The sequence below is a fragment of the Mustela putorius genome, unplaced genomic scaffold (assembly GCF_011764305.1).
Source record: "Mustela putorius furo isolate JIRA1106 unplaced genomic scaffold, ASM1176430v1.1 tig00003987_pilon_pilon_pilon, whole genome shotgun sequence".
Lineage (NCBI taxonomy): Eukaryota > Metazoa > Chordata > Mammalia > Carnivora > Mustelidae > Mustela > Mustela putorius.
In genome coordinates this window covers 12568742-12591623 of record NW_025422126.1, presented here as the reverse complement: position 1 = coordinate 12591623, position 22882 = coordinate 12568742, and positions in this window count along the sequence as shown.

Here is a 22882-nt window from a genome sequence, read left to right as displayed (position 1 = left end):
AAAATTTTACAAGTACAATATAGTTAATTGTAAGTGCATTGTTTACAGCAGATCTCTAGAACTTACTCATCTTGTATAACTGAGATTTCATGTTCTTTTTTTTTAGCAACTCCCCGTTTCTTCTCTATCCCTATGACATTAGTCTTGGCAATAATTTAATTGGATGGATATGACTCTGAAAACACAAGCAGCAAAAGCAAAAATTTAGACAAGTGGGATTACTTCAAATTAAAAAAGCTTTTGCACATCAAAGGAAACAACATAGTGAAAAGGCAGTCTATGGAATGGGAGAAAATTTTCATAAACTGCATATCAGATAAGGAGTTAAGTTCCAAAAGATAAAAGGAACTAGATTAAAACTCAAGAATGGGGGTGCCTGGGTGGCTCAGTGGGTTAAGCCTTTGCCTTTGGCTCAGGTCATGATCTCAGGGTCCTGGGATCGAGCCCCGCATCGGGCTCTCTCCTCAGCGGGGAGCCTGCTTCCCTCCCTCTCTCTCTGCCTGCCTCTCTGCCTACTTGTGATCTCTCCTTTTTTGTCAAGTAAATAAAATCTTAAGAAAAAAGAAACTAAAAAAAAAAACCCCAAGAACAAATAAAACAAAAATACTAGTAACCTGATTAAAAAATAGGCTAAAGACTTGAATATAAAGTTATCCAAAGAAAGCATATAAATAGTAAATAAGATATATGGAAAGATGCTCAATCACTACTCATCAGAGAAATGCAAACCAAAACCTCATACCTGTCAAGAGGGCTATCACCCCAAAAAACCCGAAGTGTATAACAAAGTACAACTAGTGCTGGTGAGGATTTGGGGAAATTGGGACCCTTATATACTGTTAGGAAAGCAAAATAGCCCTGTCATGGTAGAAAACAGGAAGAGGTTTCCCAAAAATGTAAAAATAGAACTACCATATTATTTGGGCTTTTTTAAACTAAAATTTTTTTGAGATAATTATAGGTGCATATGCAGTTACATGAAATAATACAGAGAGTTTTATGTACATTTTACCCAATTTCTCCCAATGGTAACAATTGCAAAACTATACTATAATATCACAACCAGTAGTGGTTATCATTGTTAGTGATATAGTCAAAAAACTGAATATTTTTACTACTGTAAGGATTCTTCATGCAGGTTTATGGCTATACTTAACTTCTCTCCAGTCCTTCACACTTTCACATACTGGTAGCCACTGTTCATTATTTCTATAATTTTGTCTCTCTTAATAATTATAGAATAATGTGTAATCAACATGTAAACTCTTGAGATTGGGTTTTTCACTCAGCATAATTCTTCCAGGTTGTGGGTGTCAGTAGCTCATTTTATTTTATTGATGAATAGTATTCCATGGTGTGAGTATACTACTGTTTCTTTAACATTCACCTAGTTAAAGATATCTGAGTTTTTCCCAGTTTTGAGCAATTATGAGTAAAAATGCCATAAACATTTATGTACAGGTTCTGGTATGAAGATAATATTTTTCATATTGAAGGGTAGTTGATGAACAATGTTACATTAGTTTCAGCTATATAGCATAGTGATTTGACAATTCTATACCTTATGCTATGTTCTCCGTGAATGTAGCTACTGAAGATAATTCTTAATTTCTATGGAATAATGCCCGAGTGTAATTCCTGAGTTACATGGTAGTTACATAATTATTTTTTTTTAAGATTTTATTTATTTTTTTGAGAGAGATACAGTGAGAGAGAGCATGAGAGGGGAGAAGGTCAGAGAGAGAAGCAGACTCCCCATGGAGCTGGGAGCCTGATGTGGGACTCGATCCCAGGACTCTGGAATCATGACCTGAGCTGAAGGCAGTCGCTTAACCAACTGAGCCACCCAGGTGCCCCATAATTACGTTTTTAAGAAAATGTTCAACTCTTTTCTCGAGTGGCTGTACCATTTCATATTCTTGGAAGCAATGTCTTAGTGATCCAGTTTCTCTGCATCCTTACCAGTGTTTGCTATTGACATTATTTTTTCTTCTAGCTATTCTGATATTTACATAGGCATCTCACTGTGGTTTTAATTTGCATTTCCCTAATGGTTTATCATGTTGCATATTGTTCATGTGCCTTATTTACCATGTGTGTTCTCTTTGATGAAATGTCCATTTATTTGTCTGTCCATTTTCTAATCCTTTTAACTGTTGAGTTTTGAGTGTTTTTATATATCCTGTATCCTACTCCTTTTTAAAAATGGGTTTGCAAATATTTTCTCAGAGTCTGTAACTTGTTTTTTAAGTTAACACAATCTTTCTCAGAGAAAAAGTTTTTAATTTTGATTATGTACAATTTATCATTTCCTCTTATAGATTGTGCTTTTGGCATGAAATATAAGAATTCTTTGCCCAGTACTTAGCACTAGATTCTGAAGATATTCTCTTATTTTTTTCTAAAAGTCTTTCATTTTTACATTTTCCATTATGTTCATGATCCATTTTGAGTTAACTTTTGGATAAAGCTTGAGATTTACGCAAAGGCCTATATTTTATCTTTCCATAAGCAGAACTTTAGTTTCAGATTTTTGAGAACATGTGAATAAAGGAGAAGAAAGATAAGAGTGTAAGCTTACCTAGGAAGCACACCATCATGTAGAAAACATAGGACCTGGTTTTTTTTTTTAAGGTTTTATTTGTTTATTTGACAGACTGAGATCACAAGTAGGCAGAGAGGCAGGCAGAGATGGGGGCGGTGGGGAAGCAGGCTCCCCTGCTGAGCAGAGAGCCCAATGCAGGGCTTAATCCCAGGCCCCCAAGACCATGACCTGAGCTGAAGGCAAAGGCTTAACCCACTGAGCCACCCAGGCACCCCAGGACCTGGATTTTGAAGGGAATAATCTGTGTCTGATGACTTTAAATTCAATGGTTCAAGTAAAATTCATGCTAAATTCCTTGCTTTGCTTTCTTTTCAGAGTAATTTTGAGAATAAAATAATTGATGAAAGAGATTTATAAAATTCAAAGTCAATGTTAATTCAAATTATTTTTTGATTGGGTGCAGCAGATCACAAGAAAGAAAACTGCAATAGGTTTGAATATAGACTGTATTGAGGTTACAGTTTATGTTGCATACTTGCCCATCTCTCTGTATTGCAGAAGTCTATGTTTCTCATTCCACCTAATATCTGGCTCTGTTTATCTGAATACAAGTTAGTAAAATTTTGTTTTGAAAATTTTTTTATTCTTGATCTGGCTATTCAATAATTTCATTTTTATGCATCATAAAAGGAAAGCAAATCAATGGCCAAATGTTTGCTTCCCCAACACCTGGAAAAAAGAGACAAAGTATAATTCCTATTCTTTGGGTTCCTGTGATAGGGAAAATAATGCTTTCCCCAAAGATATCTGTGCCCCAATCTTTGAAAACTCTAAGGTATTATATTACATGGCAGCGGGTGGGGGAGGTGTTGAAGGTTGTTAATCAGTTGACCTTAAGGTAAATTGATTAGCCTGAAATGTTCAGGTGTGACCGATGTTCATAAAAACTATCTATGAAAAGCCCACAGTGAATATCATTCTTAGTGGGGAAAAACTGAGAGCTTCTCTCCTTAGGTCAGAAAAATGATAGAGATGCCCAGTTTCACCACTGTTGTGAGCATAGCACATCGTAGGTATTCAGCATAGTACTAGAAGTTGTAGCCTCAGAAATCTGACAACAAAAAGAAATAAAAGGCATTCAGATTGGCAAAGAAGTCAAATTCCCATTCTTCGCAAGTGACAATGATACTTTATGTGGAAAACCCAAAAGACTCCACCCCAAAATTGCTAGAACCCACACAGGAATTCAGCAATGTGGCAGGATAATGCACATGATTAATATTAATTAATATTAATGCACATTTATCTGTTGCATTTCTATACACTAACAATGAGACAGAAGAAAGAGAATTCAGGAGTCAATCCCATTTATAATTGCACCCAAAAGCATAAGATACCTCAGAATAAACCCAACCAAAGAGGTAAGGGATCTGTACTCTAGAAACTACGTAACTTTCATGAATATTGTTAAAATGTCCATGCTACCCAAAGCAATCTACACATGCAATGCAATCCTTATCAAAATATAATCAACATTTTTCATAGAGCTGGAGCAAACAATCCTAAAATTTGTACGGAACTAGAAAAGACCCCAAGTCCCCAAGGAAATGTTGAAAAACAAAAGCAAAGCTGGGGCATCACATTGCCTGATTTCAAGCTTTATTACAAAGCTGTGATGAATAGCATCACCAGAATAGACACATAGATCAATGGGAACCCAGATATGGACTCTCAACACTATGGTCAGCTAATCTTCAAAAAAGCAGGAAAAAATATCCAGTGGAAAAAAGACAGTCTCTTCAATAAATGGTGCTGGGAAAACTGGACAGCTACACGCAGAAGAATGAAATTCACTGATTCTCTTGCACCATATACAAAGATCAACTCAAAATGGATGAAAGACCTCAATGTGAGACAGGAATCCATCAAAATCCTAGGGAAGAACATAGGCAGTAACCTCTTCAACATCGGCCACAGCAGTTTCTTTCAAGACTTAGCTCCAAAGGCAAGCGAGATAAAAGCAAGTATCTTTTATTTATTTATTTTTTAAAGATTTTATTTATTTATTTGACAGACAAAGATCACAAGTAGGCAGAGAGGCAGGCAGAGAGAGGGGAATGGGAAGCAGGCTCCCTGCTGAGCAGAGAGCCTGATTCAGGGCTTGATCCCAGGACCCTGGGATCACAACCCAAGCGGAAAGCAGAGGCTTTAACCCACTGAGCCACCCAGGCACCCCAGCAAGCATCTTTTAAAGTGATAGAGGGAACCAGAAGATAAAATTGGATTCTGAGAGAGACTTGAAGATGTTATATTGCTTGATGGGTGAAGGGAACACAAGCTAAGGAATGCAAGTAATGAAGACGCTTCTAAAAAAGACAATGAAATGGATTCTGTCCTTGGACCTTGAGAAGAAATTCAGCCTTCCTAACATCTTGATTTTAACCCGGTGAGACCCATTTTGAACGTCTTACCTCCAGAACTGTAAGGTAATAAATGTGTGTTGCTTTATGTAACTGTTTGTGATAGTTTTTAAAGATAACAATTGGAAAACAACTCAGTGCTGAATTATTTAACTAAATCAAATTGATGGGGTTTAAAAAAAAATTATTTCTATGAACTCTCAGAGAACTTTATCTGTTCATGTTTCTTTCTACCTTTTGTTTCTTAATGATGGTCTCCAGCACCTGTAGAGTGCATAGCACATAGTAGGTACTTAAAAATATGCTGATAGAGTGTATGGATATATGAATGCCTTCACATCTTAACTAAATTCAATATATATTTATTGGATATCTATTATGTGCCAACCACTGCAATTTTGGGGAGTGCTAGGAGGGTTAGATAACTGAATAAGACACAGAGCATTCTAGTAATGGAGATGGGTACCAATAACTCTATAATGTGGAAATATGACAAGAACATTGAAAAAAAAAGTTGGGTGAACATAAAAGCTGATGATATTTTTTGTAGTCTAGAGGAGTTGTGCAAAGCTTTTAAGTAGAAGGAACATATTAAATGAATCCTAAAGGATAATTATATGGCTTTCATGAAGAATCAGGGGCTTGATGGGTAGAAGAAACAGCATTTGCAAAGGCACAAAGATGTGAAACTTTAAGGCATCTTCAGGAAAGGGTTGTTCAATGTGGGTATGTGAGCAAGAAAGATACTACAAAAGAGTTTTGTAAATAAGCTTGAATACCATTCTTCATAATTTCAATTTTATTCTGAAGACAGTATAGAGGGAGTAATTGCAACATGAAAAGTGATATAGACAGATCATCATTTTAGAACTGTAATACTGACCACTATGTGGAGAATGAATTGGATGGGGAATGAGAGGCAGTTAGGAAGCTGTCACAACAGTCAGGACTGAATATGATGAGGGGTGAACTAGAGCAGTTGCAAGATTATGATAGTTTTGCAAGTCCTTTTAGCAGTAAGTGTGAGGGTTGAATTGATGGCTGATTGGTTTGGGAGGAGGGTGGTAAGGGAAATGGAGATATCAAATATGTTTTGGATTGGGGTGGCTGGACAGATAATAGAATTGTGATCTGTGATACATATAGGAAAAAGAACAGTTTGAAGGATCAGTGAAAATTAATTTTGGAGATACTGAGGTTGACAGCAAGTCATGCAGATAAAATATGGAATAGGAAGCTGGATGTTAGGAAAGATATTGAATCTAGGAATATTGATATGAAAACCTCAGATGTTATTGTATTATCTTCTGAGTCCATGTTGGTATATAGAAAGCGAATAGCCTTTGTAATTAGATAGACTTGAACTTAGATCCCACATTAATCACTCATTACTTGGATAAAAATAAGCAAGTCACACCCACTTTTTTTAATCTATGAAATAAATACAACAATATTTAGTTCAAAGAATTTTTGAAATTAAAGTATGTAATGTGCATGAAACACCTAAAGCAAATTGTATACTCAGAAATCTTCATTTATTCTTTTTCTAACTCCCCCATGTTTTTTATTTAATATTGAAGTTCTCAATAATGGGGTTAATATTTTATTAGCCTTTATATAAAACAGATTGCAGGTGCTCAGTAAATGCCAGTTGGATTTAATTATTTAAAATATTTTAAGTCGAATAAAACTATATTCACGAAAATATTTTAAAAAGGCAATTATAAAATTTAGAAGTTGAATGCTTAATCTTCTCCAATCCCACTTCTTGTAGTGGAAAATTGTCAATATTTTAGTGTAAAAGTTTATAGATTTTTAATCTCTCTATATAAATTAGGTACTTGGATTAGTAAAGTGGTACATTTTAACAGGTTGTCCATCAGTTTGCTTTTGTTAGTTAGCAGTATCTGTATGGTAGAGTTCATGTCAGTGTATGCCCCATTCCTTTTCATGGTTGGATGTGTTTTACTGTATGAACATACTACCATTTTTTAACTCTTCCCTACTGATGGACATTTGCCTTATTTCTGATTTTTGGATATTGCAATGTTGCAAAGTGTAGTCTTAAACATCTTTCATTATACATCTGTGAAAATATTTTTGTAGAATATTTTGATACTTGTGCTTATATAAGAGTACTTATTTATGGGGTATGCATATAATTTATTTTACTAGAGACTGCTCACTCTTTAGGATGGTGATATAAATGCTCATTTCCCAACTGTGTAAAATAGTGCATAGTTTTCTCCTTTCTTGACAACAGCTTTATTTAAAAATTGGCCAACATGTGAAGGAAAAAACTTGTTCAAATGAAATTTTGACTTACATATTTAAATTACCAGTGAGATTGGGCCTACTTTTCTGTTTTTTGGCAGTTTGAATTTTTTTTTTCAATCTGAGTTTTTTCTCCCAATTCTTGGTTTGTAATTCACTAGTTTCTTGTTTTTGCTTTCTAAATGTGGTATAAGAGGAAGAGAGAGAACATTTGAGTGCTTCTTTAAAAGAATAGCTTACAACTGCGCTGTGTGTAAATGAGCAATCTACTTCATATGAAGACTCTGAAGATCACCATCAATAGTGACATGTGTGTGACAGTCATTGGTCACTGGACAGAAAAAAAAACTTTTGAGTAAATAATATGTACTTGATTTCTGTGCCTTCTTCTTTAAAAAATATTAAGACAAAAGGGAGAGAAATATTACTGAGCAATTAATGCTACACTTGTATACTTTATTACATCAATCTTCTCAGTAATCTTATTATTCATAACATTTTTCAGATGAATGGCCAGAGGTACAGGAGGTTAATTAAGCTTCTCAAATTCCCACAGTTTTTTTTTTTTTAATTTTTTATTTTTTATAAACATATATTTTTATCCCCAGGGGTACAGGTCTGTGAATCACCAGGTTTACACACTTCACAGCACTCACCAAAACACATACCCTCCCCAATGTCCATAATCCCACCCCCTTCTCCCAAACCCCCTCCCCCCGGCAACCCTCGGTTTGTTTTGTGAGATTAAGAGTCACTTATGGTTTGTCTCCCTCCCAATCCCATCTTGTTTCATTTATTCTTCTTCTACCCACTTAAGCCTCCATGTTGCATCACCACTTCCTCATATCAGGGAGATCATATGATAGTTGTCTTTCTCTGCTTGACTTATTTCGCTAAGCATGATACGCTCTAGTTCCATCCATGTTGTTGCAAATGGCAAGATTTCATTTCTTTTGATGGCTGCATAGTATTCCATTGTGTATATATACCACATCTTCTTGATCCATTCATCTGTTGATGGACATCTAGGTTCTAGATGTCAAATTCCCACAGTTTTAATGGCAGCTTAGAGCTTAAGTTCTAGCCATTGCCAAAGTCCATATTCTTTCTGTCATGATATAGTGCCTCCTCCTTAATTAGACAAATCCTAACGATTCTAAGCAACAAACTATATCTATCTACCTATCTATCTATAGTATTTTGGAAGGTGCTTAAAGGACAGTTTGATATTTATTAAAATAAAGGCAGCATTTGGCAGTGAGTACTGCATAGAAGCAATGCTGTTGTAGCTTAAAAGAGGAAGAAAAGATTTCAGCAATTATAGGAAGATCAGCTGGGCCCAAGAGAAAGGGCAGGAACTAGATGTATGAAAGGGAGGCAAGGCCCTCTAGAGGGGAGTATTGGTTTGGGCAAATATGAGGTGGATATTCTATTATGGTTCCAGGTATGGACAATGAGGCCTTGCTGCTAGTTTGGGCCAAAGAAAGTCATGGATGACAAGATCATTGTTTTGTGGTTTTTCCTTAGGCATTCAAAATATGTTGTGTGTTTAAGCATACAGTGCTAGCTTTTACCTAGTTCTTAGATGTTTCAAATTGGTAGTATTAAATATTACAAGTTTAGGGGGCATTACAAGTACAACAAATAACATTTCATGCAGTATCCAAAAGGACAAAGAAATGAAAAGATTTTTTCTACTGCTTTTAAAAGCCCTGTACCTGCCTAGAGGATAGAATTAAATATTTCACAGAAAAGCTGATAGAAAAAAAAATTACTCAAAAGTAAATTGAGGACAATAAAACCAAGGTTGCTTCCTGTAGTCATTAGAAGTTTGTATAGAGAAAAGACTATTTCATAGAGATAAGAAAATGACATTAGTGTTTTCTGATACAGAGTCATCAAAATCTATTTAGTTTTTATGGCTAGATAAGTTTCTAACCTTACAGGAGACTTCAAAGACAGATAAGTGGAGAGATAAAACACCCCAATGGAATTTAATTAAAAGTGTAATGAACATTGGTTTTGGGTTATCTGGATGAATTTTCAGTCTCTTGCAGTTTGTGTAACATTGAGAGATTTCACTTTGGTCAAGTTCGTGCATTTGACTATGAGATACTTGCTGATGGTATGTCCAAGGAACAACATAAATATCTGGGTCTGTTTAGAAGTGATGAACTTTTATGTTCTTTGAGACCATAGTGGTGGAAAATGAGCTAGAGACAATGTTGACAGAGTTATAAAGGCTAAAAATCATAAGATAGTAGTATTTTCATAATAGTACTATTATACACACTAATTTTGCACAACAATTAATTTTATTGAGTGTTTATTGTGTCAGGGATATTATATTCATTAATTCATTTATCGTTAATAATAATACTATGAGGTAGGTAGAAACTATTCTTAAGGGGCGCCTGGGTGGCTCAGTGGGTCAGGCCCCTGCCTTTGGCTCGAGTCATGATCCCAGGGTCTTGGAATTGAGCCCCGCATTGGGCTCTTTGTTCAGCAGGGAGCCTGCTTCCCCCTCTCTCTCTGCCTCCCTCTCTGCCTACTTGTGATCTCTCTCTGTGTCAGATGGATAAATAAAATCTTAAAAAAAAAAAAAGAAACTATTTTTTAACTCTATTTTAAAATGGAGAAACTGATGTTTAGAATAGTCAGATGTAAGTAGCAGTGCTGGGATTCCATTCCAAGTTTGGATGACTTTGTAGTAGGAGATCTTAACCTCTCCACTATACTGGTCTTAAACTCTGTGCTAGACATCATTTAGTTCCATTTGGTAGATAGCAGTGGAGTAGAAGATAGAGAACTAGACATAGAGTCATAAGACCTACATTTAAATCCTAGTTTTGCTACTTACTAAGTTGTATAACCATCAGCTAAACTAGACCGCATGTCCAAGATGACTCAAGCTTATGTCTGGTGGTTGATACTGACTCTTAGCTAGGAATTCAACTAGGGCTTATTCATATTTGACTTCAAAGAATTTATTTCTGAAGTGCCAATTCCTTTTGTTTGCTTGACAAACTTCTTTTTTTCCCCTTTAAGCCTATTTCTTAAGTCTTCTTTCCACAACCATCAGATTGACTTGATCTAACCATCCTTGTATTCTTTGAGTAAATTGTTCTTATCTCTGTTAGAATTCTCATTCTCTGATACTGCAGGTATTGAATTCAAAGTGAATCTATACCAATAGACTGCAATCCCAAGGGTTAAACCCAAAACTTTGCATTTTTTTTTTTCTTCAGAGACTAGACATTCTCTCAACAATAGGTGTCTGTTAAATGCTGATGAAAGAATGCTATTAAGTCAACCTTCCACTTACGTATTATATGAACGGTCAAGAGATTGTTTGTATAGCAGTTACCCTATTTAGCCAAGTAAAATCACTGAGGGAAGTTAGAGGGTGAGTCACAACACCACAAAATTCCCCTGTTAAAACAGGATTGAATTTTATAAGTCTCTTTATATTTTACTTTTTCCATTAGAGATATACGGATGATAATACTATTTATTTGCTTGCATAAACCTATGAAGGCTTAAGAATTATTTCAAATACGCATTATTTTCTTTATCGCACAGGAGCAACTCTATAAATCATGTAAGGCAACTCAGTAGAATTTGCTATATCTAATATTGAATAGGAGGCCTTCCAGGGAAAGTGGCAGAGTAGGAAGATGCTAGGCTCACCTTTTCCCATAGGTATGCGTAGATATGGCCTGCATCAGTGTAATATCAGATAGAAGTGATAAGAATTACTATCTCTAGCTAAGTATTTTAGAGGTTATAGTGTTTCTTTTTACCTCCCAAATATTTACTTAAATGTACACCATTCATTCATCACAAAACATTTATTTTAATTTTTTAATGTTTCTAAAAAACATTTAATCTAAAAATTTTTTAATTTAAGTACTATAGTTTAGAGATTAAAACTGAATAACAGCAACTGTTTTAGAAAACTCATTTCACAGTGATTAGTAACCAAATAGATAAAGAGTATAAAAATAGGAGACAAAGGACATTTTAGTAGTATAAATGAAATAAATGAGACAGATATGACATGATTCTGTTTGACTGTTTAGGGTCATGTGCTAGAGAGCATGAGATAATTGAGGTGTGTTTTGAAAAATGAGGAGTAAACTAGTAGTAAGAATGAGGCTGGTGAGGGGAAAGAGCCTCCCAAGCAAAGTAGACACTAAGGACAGACAGGGAGTCATAGACATTGCACCAGTCTTCTCGTGACAGCACTACTTTAACTTGGGAAGCCATAGAAGGCTTGGGAGAAGGAGATTGCCATGATCAAAAGGTGGTTTATGAAGGCAAACATGTATGTATTATGGAAAAATGAAGACAGGGAGGAGAAAGCATGGGAAAGGGTCAGGAGGTTATTGCAGTCTGATGGTAATGGGGGATTTGAATGCAGGCAGGGACTGGGGGAATGGTGACATAGACTTGGATAATAGACAAAGCAAAGCATGGGATTTGCCATCAGATTGTAGAGTGAGATGAGAGGGAGTAGAAGAAAACGGACACTGTTAAACTACAGGTTTTGATGACTGAGCAAGTAGTCATACTATTAGCATAGATGCAACAGGAAGAACAGAGAGAAAGTAAAGTCCCCTTTTAGAAAATACATTTGGAATACACACTCATAGCCATGATTTGACTGCTGCCAGAGATGTTCCACAGCTTTGCTGAGAGGCCAAGGCTTCCTACCTCCTGCATCGAAGCAGGCAACATCTTTGGAAACTGGTCCGTGAATTTTAGGTAAGCCCAGATGTTATGCCAGTAGGAGCATATTGCAATAGGAATTCACATTTTATCTTTAATTGACACACAATGGCAGCAAATAACATAATTTGCATTCTGGTAGCGAAGCCAAGCCGGTACTGATTTGAGACAATAGTTTGGGATCTCTATCTGGACATGCAGAGTCTCTTTGCCCATACAAATGAGCACAAATGCAGCAGGCAATCTTTAGTGACTAATAATACCTCCTTTCAGATTCTGAGCAGAGTTGGTTTGCTTGTTCATTGTTTGTTTCTTTTCTGATTTTGGCATGCTGTGTGGCGTTACGACCCCTATTCTAGATGCAAGAGAATCAAAGCACAGTTAATCAAGTAGAAAATTTACATACAGATTCACAAAATAAATCTAAACCAACAAACAAAAACAGTGCCATATATATATATATATATATATATATATATATATATACACACCAAGATTTGAAGAAAATGTTTTTCTCCTAGCCTGGAATAAACTGGCATTGTCCTTTCTTACGTTACTCTATTAAAAAACAGTCATAGCAACAATAACAGTGAAGCCAAACAAAACAAAACAAAAAACAATACTATAATGATGTTTCTCAGTAGTTTAATTTAATGAATATTTCTTACTTGTTGAGACTGATAATAGCCATTGCAGTTAAAATACATAAAAATCTGTCCTTATGCCACATTAGGAAAAGTCTGCTGCTTTTCCCAGTGGTTCCCATCTGGAATCTTTGGTAACTCTACCGGCAGATCAAGCCTATATTGCTCTTGAAATGGTCCTGATTAATGTGAAGTATTGTTTCAGTTGCTCTGCAGCCTCAGGCCATCCTTATGGTAGCATATAAAATTATCGTATTGCCCAGATTTTTGATAACCTGAATTTCAAGGGACAAGGTCGGAGTGACAAAGAAAGTTGTTTTTCCTAAACCACCTGATGAGTGCCTCTCCGTTGCCTCCTGCCCCATGTGGATTACCTCTGCCTTAGCTTCTCTGCCTAGCACTCCTCAGTGCCTTCTCCACATATGCATGTCTATGGCTATGGAAACCAGAGCTAAGCACAAGAAGCTGCCCCTTCTTCACCTCCAGAATCAGCCCTGACTTTCTCCCCACTGTCTACTTTCAACTTCCTCTCATGTGGCTTTGGGTTCTTAAAACTACTGTTTCCTTGCCTTTTTGGGATAATGACTTAAATTTAGTCACCCTTGGAAGTGATGACTGGCTCTTGATTCCAACATTGCTACTAGGGACAGTACCTTGACACAGATACCACCTGGCCAAGTTTACTAATCCTCATCCCCTGATTTTCAAAAAGAAGGAGTATCTCTATAACGTCCCTTCCCCCAAAACCCAGAGTGTAGGATGCCTGCCTTCCTCTTGAGATCTCCCTCTTTCAGGACATTGGACGGTGCTTTCAAATCACATCTTTTCTCTCCCCAATCTGAGTTATGAACATTCAATATCCTATTAACAAGAGCATATTACCCATTTGGCTTCCTTCATCAGTTCTGATTTCATTTTATTTTTTTAAGTTTTAATTTTAATTCTAATAGAAGTATCATTTAATTTCAGGTATTCAATATAGTCTTCCATACATCACCCTGTGCTCATCACAACAGTGCACTCCTTAAACACCATCATCTGTTTAACCTACCCGCCCACCCCTTTCCCCTCTGGTAACCATCATTTGTTCTCTATAATTAAGAGTCTTTTTCTTAATTTCTCTCCTTCCTTTCCCCCTTTGCTCATTTGTTTTGTCTCTTAAGTTCCATATATGAGCAAAATCATATAGTATTTGTCTTCCTCTGACTACCTTATTTCACTTAGCATTATACTCCTGAGATCTACCCATGTCGTTGCAAATAGTAATATTTAATTCTTTTTTATGGCTGAATAATATTCTACTATATATGTTTATATTTTCTTTATTCATTCATCAATCTTTGGACACTTGGTCTGCTTCCATATCTTGGATATTGTAAATAATGCTGCTGTAAACATAGAGGTGCATGTATTACTTGGAATTAATGTGTTTGTATTCTTTGAGTAAATATCCAGTAGTGTAATTGCTGAATCTTGTGGTAATTCTATTTTTACATTTTTGAGGAACCTCCATCTTGCTTTCCAGAGTGGCTGTACCAATTTGCATTCCCAACAGTGGAAGAGGGTTCCTTTATTTCCACATTCTCACCAACACTTGTTTCTTGTGTTGTTGATTTTAGCCATTCCAGCAATTGTGAAATGGTATCTCATTGTAGTTTTTTTTTTTTTTAAGATTTTATTTATTTATTTGACAGACAGAAATCACAAGTAGGCAGAGAGGCAGACAGAGGGAGAGAGAGCAGGAAGCAGGCTCCCTGCCGAACAGAGATCCCAATGTGGGGCTTGATCCCAGGACCCTGGGATCATGACCTGAGCTGAAGGCAGAGGCTTTAACCTGCTGAGCCACGCAGGCACCCCTCTCATTGTAGTTTTGATTTGCATTTCCCTGATGATGAGTGATATTGAGCATGTTTTCATGTGTCTGTTGGCCATCTGTGTTTTCTTGGGAGAAATGTCTGCTCATGTCTTCCGTCCATTTTTAATTCGATTATTTGTGGGGTTTTTAAGCTATTATGTTGTATAAGTTCTTTATATATTTGGGTACTAACCTTTTATCAAATAGGTCATTTGCAAATCTTTTCTCATTCTGAAGGTTGACTTTTAGTTTTGTTGATTTTTCCTCTCCTGTGCAGAAATGCTTTATTTTTATGTAGTCCCAATAGCTTATTTTTTAAAAGATTTTTATTTTTAAGTTATCTCTATGCCCAGCATGGGGCTCAAACTTACAACCCAGAGATCAAGAGTCACATACTCTGCCAACTGAGCCAGCCAGGTACTTCCCTCCCTAATAGTTTATTTTTACTTTTGTTTCCCTTTCCTCAGGAGACAAATTTAGAAAGAAGTTACTCTGGCCAGTGTCAAAGAGGTTACTGCATGTATTCTCCTCTAGGATTTTGATGGTTTCCTATCTCACATTTAGGTCTTTAATCCATTTTGAATTTATTTTTGTGTATGCTGTATTAAAGTGGCCCAGTTTCATTCTTTTGCATGTTGCTGTCTGGTTTTCCCAACACCATTTGTGGAAGAGACTGGCTTTTATCCATTGGATATTCTTTCCTGCTTTGTCAAAGATTAATTGACCTGGTAGTTGTTAAGTATATTTCTGGGTTTTCTGTTCTGTTCTATTGATCTATGTGTCTCTTTTGGTGCCAGTACCATATTGTTTTGATCACTGTAAATTTGAAGTCTGGAATTTGATACCTCCAGCTTTGCTTTTTTTTTTTTTTTTTTCAAGATTTCTTTGGTTATCTGGGGGAGTTTGTGGTTCCATACAAGTTTTAGATTATTTGTTCTAGCTCTGTGAAAAATACTGGAGGTATTTTTATAGGGATTGCATTAAATGTATATTTGTTTTGGGTAGTATAGACATTTTAGTAATGTGTTTTAATCCATAAGCATGGAATGTTTTTCCATTTCTTTGTGTCATCTTCAATTTTTTTCATCAGTGTTTTATAGTTTTCAGAATAAAGGCCTTTTACGTCTTTGGTTAGATTTGCTCCTGGGTATCTTATTATTTTTGGTGCAGTTGTAAGGGGTATTGTTTTCTTAATTTCTCTACCTGCTGCTTCATTATTGGTGTATAGAAATGCAACAGATTTCTGTACATTGATTTTACATCCTGCTACTTCACTGAATTTATTAGCCCTAGCAGTTTTTTAGTAGCTTTTCCTGTTTTCTATGTAGAATGTCATGTCATCTGTAAAATAGTAAAAGTTTTACTTCTTCCTTACTTATTTATATGCCCTTTATTTCTTTTTATTGCCCGATTTCTGTGATTAGGGTTTCTAGTACTATGTTGAATGAAAGTGGTGAGAATGGACATCCTTGTGTTGTATCTGAGAGGAAAAGCTCTCAGTTTTTCCCTATTGAAGATGATATTAGCTGTGGGTCTTTCATAGATTGCCTTTATTATGTTGAGATATGTTTCCTCTAACCCTATTTTGTTGAAGGTTTTTTTTTTTTTTAATTTTATTTATTTATTTTGACAGAGAGAGGTCACAAGTGGGCAGAGAGGCAGGCAGAGAAAGAAGGGGAAGAAGGCTCCCTGCTGAGCAGAGATTCTGATGTGGGGCCTGATCCCCGGATCCTGAGACCATGACCTGAGCTGAAGGCAGAGGCTTAACCCACTGAGCCACCCAGGCGCCCCGAGTCCTTTCTCTTTTTTTATTGATAAGTCTGGCTAGAGGTTTATCAATTTTGTTCATCATTTCAAAGAACCAGCTTCTGGTTTCATTGATCTGTTCTATTGTTTTTAGTTTTTATATCATTTGTTTCTGTTTTGCGCTTTATTATTTCTTTCTTTCTTTCTTTTTTTTTTTTTTTTTTTTGTTCTCTGATGGTGTTTGGTTTGTTATTCTTGTTCTAACTCCTTTAGATGCAGTGCAAGGTTTGGTTACTTATTCATTATGTGTGTATTGTGCAAACTAAGATAGGAAAGAGAGTTCCACAGAAATCAAGGTTGATTGGTGAATTTTCTATTTGTACTTACTGCTTTAATAACTATGTGAACCATTCTCAGAGGAGTGGGAAAAATCACCATTTTAAATATTTTAAATATTCAATATACAAAGCCATTTGCTATACCCAGAGAGACAGGATTGATGGACAGGACATGGGGAATTACTGTTTCATAAATGAATCACAGAAGAATAGACTTCCATTGAACAATCACACTTTTCCTGCTGATTCCTGATAGGAACTGGCAGGTTTGTTTTGCCACAACTATGAAAAGATGAGGGATTTGTTAGGTGGTCATTGAAATTGTCATTCAAAATCTAATACAAATGGATGACCTGATGAAAAAGCAAAAGGAAAGAGGATAAGGTTAAATGGAATCATAAAACTCTAGGTTATATATTAAGTGGAAATTTATTATAATTAAATGATTATATATTGGGCCTAGGTTTAATTAATAGTTACATAAGCTTTAAAAACAAATCTTGGTCTCTTGTATACTTTTTCTGTCAGGGAGCTCATCATCACATATGTAGGCAGAGTTGCTGATGAATAACTCTGATTAAATTACAGTTTTTATTTTGTTGAAATATCATTTCGCTTTCTCTACTTTCTTTTTTAGGTCTCTTAATAAGACATTAATTAATCCATTCATTTCATTCATTCATTCATCCACATGTACATTTTTTCTCTTTGAAAAAAGTATTTGTTGAGTGCCTATTTTATGCAAAGCCCCATCCTAAGCCCTAAGGATGTAATAAACAAAATACTACTGGTTTATGTGGTAGTAGAACTTTGAATATATAGGATGAAATCAACAGTAATTAGAAAATAACATAAAACATATAAAGTTTCAAACTGCAATAAGTGCTATGATGTAAAACTACGTTTTTGTTTTTTTTTAAGATGATATAGGAGACTAAACTGACCAGTGCTGATGGTAGTAGCAGTCATAGAGGTGATGGTGGTGGACAAGACACCTCATGAGGAAGTGATGTTTAAATTGAGATCTGAAGAATCACTCATTGTTAATGAAGCAAATTGAGAGCTAGAATAATGAAGAACCTTTCTAGACAGGGAATGATCTGTGAGAAGAGCTTGAATTGGGCGAGACAAGTGCTAAGACTTAGGTATTCACCCACCTCTAAGACAGCATGCTGCTATTCTCTTTTAATCTTCTTAGTCTGTGCCTCTTTATATCCTTCAGCTATTTCTGACATGACATGAATTCCAGAACTCTCACCTCTCTTTCTGCTCCCCTTTGACCATGCTCCCACCTGTCTCTGTGTCTTGTATATCTTTCTAACAACACAGCAACATGGAAGTCATGTGAGTAGGTCAGGAAAAGACCAATGCCTCTGAGTCTCAAACTGAAGTTGGAAGAAGTTATTACTGAAGTCCTACCGAAAACATTAGCCAGCATTTATTGGGGTAACCCTAGGAACTCTACTGGGCTGGCAAAGCAGGTACTATCTTCTAAACTTGCCTGCTTACCCTTTTCATATCAGTAACACCTTAAAAGGTGATAAAGTAGCAAAGCTGGTGGATTTAAAATCAGTCTTCAACTGATTTTTTTCTGATTTTCTGATTTTCTTTGGTCAACATAACTAGCATTTTGATGTAGGACAAAAGAGAACAAAAGAGCTCTTTTATCTATTTCCACAAGCTCCACATTACAACAATGTCTCTTTTGTGTTTTATCTCTTTTCTTTCAACCTAAAGTTCCTTGGGACCTGTTTCTCTTCATAAATAGTTCTCATGCTGGAGTGGAAAATGTTACTATTGGCAATGGATTATCCAAAGTGGACAAAGTGCCAAGTGGCTTCCAAAGAACCCCAGAGGCTTCAGCCTAAAGGATAAAAGGCAATATATGAAAGGGAGAGAGTTGATCCTGTAAATAAATTTGACTGGCATTAAGCATTTAATGTGATGGCTGGCTCCATGAGGGCAGTACATTAAATGCATAATGGCATAGTATCCATTTGGGCTTTACTGTAAATCTGACAAGCCCCAACCAGGCTGCATGGCATTAAATTGTAAGTGACAAGTTCTGATAGAGCTGTCAGCTTGAGAAGGTTTACTTTAAAGCAAACAAAAAGGGCTGCAGATTCTTTTATTAATAAGGTAATGTTCAGTTGGAGAAAAGAGGGGGGGGCAGTGTGATACTGTCATAGGCCTAGGGCTTTGGAATTAAACCTGGGTTTGAATTACTGGCCCTGTTGCTTATGCTGTGTAATCCTTGAGTAAATTACTTCACCTCTCTGAGTCTCCATTCATTAATGAGTATAATGGGAATGTGTATTTCAGACTTGCCTTAGGTAAGACTCCCCAAGAAACAAACTTGGGATAGAGATATACATACATGTAATTTATTAGGAATTAGTCTTGGGAAAAGTAGCTTCAGTGGAGTAAGGGAAGTATGACTGGCTAAGAGAGAAGTCAGATATTCTTCTTACCTTCCTTTAACCACTTGCAGTAAGAGCCATTTTATAATTCTATTTTAACACTTTTATTAATCTCAAAAGAAGTTATTAAACTTATCTATAACCTAGATTTCCTGGAAATAGAATCTAAGATGGAATTTTTATTTCAAGTGGGATATTGGGGAGTGGTCTCAGGTATATCATCTGTAAAGGACTAAGGGAAGCAGCATTGGTCAGAGCAAGAGATTGATCTACAATGTAGTTCAAAAGAGGCTCAGATGATACCATGGAATGATGTGACACTAGGATATGGCATTTCAAAGTTGTCTCATATTGAAACGGGGCTCTGGGTCTTTGGTGAGCCCTTGAATAGAAATGCTAGCTGAGACACTTTAGGCAGAAAAGGCAAACTCATATTTGTAATATGGTTTGATTCCAGTTACAGTGAGTTTTTGCCTACTGTAATTTGTAAGGATATATAGACCAATATATAGTCCAATATAGTCCATATATGATTAAGTAGCTGGTGGGTCTCCACCAGCTGTGTTTGTGGGCCCATTAAACATTAAAATTTCTTTGTTTATAACTAAAGTTGTATTGGAATACAGCTGTGTCCATTTTCTAGGACCAGTTTCATGTTAAAATGGCAGAATTGAGTAATTATGACAGAGAAATTATATGGTATATAGAACATAAAATATCTAGCTGTTTACAGAAAAAGTTGGCTGATCCCTGGATCGAACAGTCAAATTAAAGAGGAGAGATTAACAGATTGGATTAAAAGGAAAAACCCAACCATGTACTGTCAGTAAAAGATACACATTTAATAAAAAGAAACAGGCTGATTAAAAGAATGGAAAAATAAGTATTATACAAAAATAACTATAAGTAAGCTGGAGTAGCTGTAATCAAGTTAAACACAATAGACTTCAAGATAAAGAGTATTTAAATAATAAGAGGAACAATAACAACAACAAATAATAATAACAATGAATATTTTTTTAGTGGAAATGCCAGGAAGAAAATGAGTACTTTTAAAAAGTGAGGAATTTGAGAGGCAGAGTGAGAGGTTTGGGTGGTAGGGAAGGCAAAAATGAAACAAGATGGGATCAGAAGGGAGACAAACCATAAGAGACTCTTAATCTCATAAAACAAACTGAGGGTTGTGGGTGGGGGAAAGGGGGTGTGGAGAGGGTGGCTGGGTTATGGACATTGGGGAGGGTATGTGATATGGTGAGTGTTGTGAAGTGTGTAAGCCTGATGATCCATAGACCTATACCCCTGGGGCAAATAATACATTATATATTAATAAAAATGATTAATAAAAAATTTTAAAAAGTGATATTTCATAACATTAGAAATAGTGCAGAGGACAATAGAGGAAGGGAGGGAAAACTGAATGGGAAGAAATAAAAGAGGGAGATAAACCATATGAGATTCTTGACTCTGGGAAAGGAACTGAGAATTGTAGAAAGGAAGATGGGTGGGGGGGATGGGTTGATTCAGTGATGGACATTAAGGAGGGCATGTGATGTGCTGAGCACTGGGTATTATATGCAACTAAAAAATTGTTGAACATTATATCAAACACCAATGATGTACTATACATCAGCTACTTGAATTTAAATTATAAATAAATAAATAAATAAATTAAAAAAAATGATGTTCCATAATAATAAGTGGAGTATTCAACCAGAAAGTCCTATCATAATAAATATATATGCACATAATAGTTTTTAAATACCTGAAGCAAAAATTTACAGAATTAAAAGGTAGAAATAGATAAATCTGCACTAACAGTTATTCTACAAGCAATTGACAGAGCATGCATAACTGACAGAGCAACTATCAAATACACATTGATGACAGAGAAAATCTAAATAACCCCATCAAAAATTGACCTAATTGCCATTTATACATTATTATGTTTAAAGAAAGCAGAACATATGTTCTTTTCCAGTTCACGCAAAACCTTCACAAAAATAGACCATATAAAGGACCATAAAATAGATTTAATAAATGTAAAATTATTGAGTGCACATAAATGTTTCCTGAACACAAATGAATTAAGGTAGAAATCAATAACAATTTGATATATTAAAACAGTGATATGTAAACCATCTAAATGGTTAAGATAAACAACATATTCATAAATAACATAGACTAAATTTAAAAATCACAAGGGAAAATAAAGGATACTTTGACGTAGATAATAAGGGAATGTAAAAAATTCTGGATCTTGGTCTAATTTGTGTTAAGAGGAGAATTTAAATGTTTATATTAGAAATAAGAAGTGCTTAAACAAGCCATGATATAATTTCCTCCTAAGAAAATGGAAAAACATTAGCCCAAAGTAAACAGAAAGAAATATGATAACAATAAGAACAGAAATCAAGGAAATAAAAGGACAAACATAAAGAAAAGTAATAAATTTAGTTCTTTGAAAAATTTTAAAATCAATAAAAACCCTCAAGAGTGACCAGAAATGAAAGAGAAACATCATAAACTGGCAATATCATTGATGGAGGAAAGAGATATGAGAGATCCTACCAACTTTAAAAAATCAAAACCTCAGTGAAACATTTATATTTCTTGAAAAATACAGTTCATTAGATTTTATATAAAAGTGCAAAATATGAATTAAAGAAATTATTATTAAATACCCATAACATAAAGAGGATTCCTGGTGCATAGATCTTCACTGGATAATTCTATCCAACAAACAAAGAAGGGAAAATATGAATATTACACGTATTCTTTCAGAATTAAAGTAGAAAAGAAAACTTCTCAGCTTGTTTATAAGGCCAAGATGATGCTGATCCTGAAACTGGAAAATACATTAAAAGAAAAGGTATTACATAGAGAAATATTTCTTATGAGTATAGATGTGAAAACTCAAAATATTAACAATTTGCATTAAATAACCTCTAATGGCTAAGAGAAACTTGTCTTGGGAATGCAAGTCTGATTTATCATTTGGAAATTAATCAGTGAAACATACTGTATTAACTAAAAAATGGAGGAAAGGGTGCCTGAGTAGTTTGGTTGTTAATCATCTGCCTTTGGCTCAGGTCAGGTCCTGATTGGTTCTGGTATTAAGCCCTGCATCTGTCTCCCTGCTCAGTGGGAAACCTGCTTCTCCCTCTCCTATTCCCCCTGTTGTATTCCCTCCCTCTCTGTCTCTCTCTGTGTGTGGTTGTGTCAAATAAATAAATAAAAACAAAAAAATAAAAATTTAGGGGCACCTGTGTGGCTCAGTGTATTAAGCCTTTGCCTTCAGCTCAGGTCATATCTCAGGGTCCTGGGATCAAGTCCCACATCAAGCTCTCTGCTGAGCAGGGGAGCTTGTTTCCCCCTCCTTGCCCCCACCCCCCACCGCCTGCCTTTCTGCCTACTTGTGATCTCTCTCTGTCAAATAAATAAATAAAATTAAAAAAAAAAGTTTAAAAAGGAGGAAAAATATGATTATCTCAAAAGATGCATGCAGTAGATATTTAACACAATTCAATACCCATCAAAATGAAACTTTACATAATCAGGGAAAGCCAAAACCTTTCTCAATCTGGTAAGTAACTACAAGCAAAATAAAACAAAAACTTTTTTATATTTGGTGAGATTTTTTTTTCTTTTTCCAAGAGATCTTGTCAAGGCAAGAATGCCTGGTTTTACCATTCCTATTCAACACTGTATTGTGCTGGAAGGTGTAACCATTACAATAAGGCAAGATTAAAAAGTCATAAATATAGAAAAGGAAAATCCTTTTATCTGTATCTCTATTTACAAGTGACATAATTTTTGTGTAGAAAATCTCAAAGGAATCCAAAAACCTACCAGTACTAAAACTTAAACAAGTTTTCAAAATAAAAAGTTAATATTAAAAAAAATTTTCTT